The following is a 4,774-nucleotide window of genomic DNA, read 5'->3' as shown; positions in this document are numbered from 1 at the left end:
GTCAGCTTCCACTTCAAATCCCGCTGAAAATTATCAAAAATAAAAATAAAAACCGAAAAGCCGAGAGAGAGAGAGAGAGATCTCGAAATGCCAAATCATATCCACAAAAAAAATCAAACAGATTCGTACCCGATCCTTGGATCCTGCGAGCGGGAGCGCTGAAGAGCTTGAACTCACCACGGCTAAACTTCCTGAAAGTCCTCCTCTTTGGCTGCCCCCGGCGCCACGTCAGCATCCACGCCAGCCTGCAGATCACAGCGAGAAACAGCGAGAGGGAACGAAGGATGATAAGTTGAGATCTGAGATTGGAAGTGGGAATCCGATAAGATTCGAGAGGATTGAGAAACTCTCCATGGCTACGAGCTGAGAGGAAGTTGAAACCTTTTGAGGGTTTAGGGTTTTGGAGGAACAGGCTGAGTCGGAGAGTTGCTTGATCAGTTAGACGCTACTTTTGCAGATAACACCCTGGTCTTAATTACAGAAGTACATAAATGGTGGTCCCTCAAAATATCGGTAGTTTGAAATAGCTCCTACAGAGGTTGTGAGCATGTTAATTTGTAAAAGCCTCACAAAATGTTTTTACTTGTTTCAAATTAGTCCAATCTTAGCCTTTTCCATTTGATTTTACCCAAACTGAGTTACTTTCACTTATGGAGGCAAGAAAGCGACGAGATTTGTGTAGATTTCTTGGGTGCGTTTGGTAACCGTGGCGTTTTTGTCGTTTCCGTCTTTTTTCAACAAAAATAAAAAAACGCGTTTAGCAACCGGAGCTTTTTTTTGACTTGTCCCTTTATAAAATCTAAAAATTAAACATTTTTCTCAAAACACCAAAAATGTGTTTTGAGATACCGTTTTTTCATCTAAGCCGCCGCCGTCCGTCGGCACTGCCGCCCGGCCCCCCCGTCGCCACCCCGTTCGTCGCTGGTGACCACCGTTCCGCCTGCCACCTCAGGGCGCCAGCCGCCGCCGCCCGGCTCCGACCACCTGTCGCCCGCCGTCACCCGCCGGTTCGTCATTTGCTGCCCGTTGGCGCCACCCGCCGCTGCGCCATCGGCACCCGTCGCGCCCGCCGGCCACCCACCACCCGTCGGCCACCCGCCCATCGGCCGGCCGCAGCCACCCTCCATCCGTTGTCGTCGCGCGCCACAATAGCCGCCCGTCGACCGCCGGCCGTCCGACGGTCGGCCACCCGCAGCCGCCGCCTCCTGTTAACAGCCGACGTCCCGCCCCATCGGCGGCGCTGGCACTCGCCGCTACCCGCTGGTAGCCGACGGTCGTCCTTCGCCCACCACCCGTTGGCGCCGCTGGCCACCCGTCACCTTGACCGCGCCGTCGTCACAGGCCGCCTACCCGTCCACTGCCGCTATATAAATGGTCAAACTAGTTTGACCAAAAATGGTGTTTTCAAAACACATTTGAAAAAGAAACACCATGGTATGGTGTTTTTTTACAAAAACAAAAACAAAAAAAACACATTGATTACCAAACACACCCGTATGTTGGAATTTGTTTGATTAACTGGTTATGACCGCAGCGTTGGTGTGTGAATTATTTGTGTATGTACACAGTACATAGAAGAATTTATGTATGTGTTTCCCACCATGCATGTGCACAAAAGGGACTGGAGCATGATCGAGTGTGTGCACGAATGGTATGTATGTGCGCAAGAGGAATGTGTGCATGCGCACAACGCTGTTAGGATTTTTAGATCTCGCAAAAACCCAAAAAATCACCAAGCGTAGCAAATAGAATCACATGAGATTTAATGTGGAAAACTTTCAACATGAAAAAAGCACGAGATTAAAATCAATCTACTATCACCTCCAAATTATAATCTTTTGCACGGACAAAGACTGTCAAACACACACTCTCTCTCTCTCTCCTTCTCTCTACTCTTCTTGGTTTTTTCTCCAACAAATAGAAGAATATATATAGTTAAATCAAAACTCTGTCTCTAGTCTAACTTCCTAATTAGAATATGATTCAAACTTTTAATCATGATGAAACCCAAACTCCTAATCATGATAGATCTCTAACCCTATCTAATTCTCATAAAGTTATACAAAGAATCAAAAACACAATCTCCTAATCATGATAGATCTCTAACCCTATCTAATTCTCATAAAGTTATACAAAGAATCAAAAACACAATCCTAACTTGGAGTTTGAGTTATAACCCTATCTAATTCTCATAAAGTTATACAAAGAATCAAAAACACAATCCTAACTTGGAGTTTGAGTTAATATCCAACATATCCTCCCTCGACGAAAAATCTACAAGTGTCTCAACGACTTCAGATAAGCTCACTCTCTTCTTCTTGTTATTCACATCTCCCTTGTGGACAAGAGTCTGCGAAGAGTCATCTACACTATTAACAGATTGCTCATCTAAATAGCAAATACAGTTGCTATTCTTCCTCCCTCACAAAATCAAATTACCATATTTATATACTTTGCACCACTCTCCTTCACCCACATACTTATATCCACGCGATGCCATCTCACTCAATGAAATTAAATTAGCACAACATGACGGCACATATCTCACTTGATAAAGATTTCTGACATTCCCAGTGTGAAGCTTGAGGCGGACACTTCCAACATCTTCAACCTTCATCTTCTCGTTGTTTCCAACAATCACGTCGTCAAATTCTTCATCTATATTCAATATGTTAAAATAATTTTTGTTGTTGCAAACATGCATAGAGGCTGTAGAATCTAACACCCAAGTGTTATTTGGATCAGTAACGGTACTCTGCATCAACAACACCACATCTTCATTACACAAAACCACCAAAGAGTCTGTCTTCTTCCCATTATCTTGAAGCTTCATCTGTCTAATACTCTTCAAATCATCATGCATCTAAGAATATATGAGTTGAATACGACCCTTCTCTCCATAATAATAGTACTCCCTTTCACTATCGTCTCGGGCCCGAGATTTTGACCTTGCTCGATAACTGTCACATCTCTCCTGACTCCTCCCTCGATTAGAACCTTCAAAAGCTAGTGCACTCTCACCATCATTAGATATGCTCTTCTTTCCCATCATTCTTTCATTCTCACGTAGAAGTGTTATCACATCGTCAAACTTCAAAGTTTACTTCCCTGCAATTATCGTCTGAACTAACGGCTTGTACGACTTCGGCAAGGAAGACAATAGGAGTAGCGCCTGCTCTTCTTCTTTAATCTCCTCATTAATATTCATAAGCTGGTAAACTAGCTGATTAACGGCATTGATGTGGTTTTGAATTACAGTTCCTTCTTCCATCTTTAATGAATAAAGCTCCATCCTCAAACACAATCGGTTGATCATCGACTTCGACGCATAAATCCCCTCGAGCCTTTCCAACATCTCCTTTGGTGTGGTCTCTTGCATAACACTAGGCCTGTCCATCCGGGCCGGGCAAAACTGGGGCTCAGACCCGGGCCCGGGTACCCCGGGCTGGGTCCGGGCCCGGGCTCGGACCCGACCGGGCCGGGTTCCGGGCTGGCCCGGGTTTTTTCAATTTTTTCAATTTTTTTTTCAAATTTTTTATATTTTATTTAAATTTTAAATTATACAAAAAAAAGACAAGAAAAATAATAAAAAACAATAATTTTATTAATCACTTAAAATAACATAAATTACAAATAAAAAATGATAAAAACAAATTCTTTATTAATAATTAATAAATTATTTATAAATTACAAGTACAAATTTATTTTAGAATTAATCGCATCACAATAGATAAGTAAATCCCAACTAGGTTGGCACCTACTCACCTATATCACTATCATTTGTAACTATTTACAAAATAATTCTTTACAAATTTTAAGCTAAGGCCTAAGATATAAAAATTACAATTTATTCTTTATATCTTAATTCTTTACAAATTTTAAGCTAAGGCCTAAGATATAAAAATTACAATTTATTCTTTATATCTATCTGTTAGTCCCAATTCTTCAAATTTATCTTCAATTCCAGCCATCCGATCGATGCCTTGCGTTCGCTTCTCGTACCTCCACCAATCTTGTAAGCACATCACCGCTTGTATAGTGTACGGATCTAAACATGTCATGTGGTCGTCGATCAAATGTCCTGCTGTGCTGAAGGCGGATTCCGAAGCTACCGTCGAAACCTGCACTGTTAGTAAGTCACGAACCATGGTGGAAAGTATAGGATATGAAACTGATCCATATACTTTCCACCATTGCAAAATATCTAAAGCATTTCCTTGACATCTAACTAAAGAAGCAGAAAAATATTCATCTATTTCAGAAACCTCCGATGATGACGATCCAAGTCCAGATCCACCAGTTAGCTCAGCTCTTTGACATTTAACTAAAGAAGCAGAAAAATATTCATCTATTTCAGAAACCTCCAATGATGACGATCCAAGTCCAGATCCACCAGTTAGCTCAGCTACCATTGCATACCTATTAAAACTTATACTTTTACCTCGGGATGGGCTCGAAGAAACCGAAGCTATAGACTGTTGTGTAGCTACACATCCATGTCTAGCTGCATACTCATCATATAAGGTTTGAAAATAATTTCTAATAGCTAAATGATGAGTAGTAGCAGTAAGGGTGGTTCCATCATCTAAGTCTATAATCTGATTACCATACAAGGATTGTAACAAACTTCGAAGGCCAATATCCTTCAAGCATGGATCAATAAGAACCCCCAAACCAAAAATATGAGGAATAGGCCTAAAGTACTTATTAAATTTGCTCTCTATTTGAAAAATCATAGGTCCAAAAGTATCATCCATACGATATTTCCCAAAAA

This window comes from Asparagus officinalis, chromosome 8 (assembly GCF_001876935.1).
Source record: "Asparagus officinalis chromosome 8, Aspof.V1, whole genome shotgun sequence".
In the NCBI taxonomy this organism is placed as follows: Eukaryota; Viridiplantae; Streptophyta; class Magnoliopsida; order Asparagales; family Asparagaceae; genus Asparagus; species Asparagus officinalis.
The sequence above is the reverse complement of the archived record's forward strand: the minus strand, read 5'-3'. Positions refer to the sequence as shown.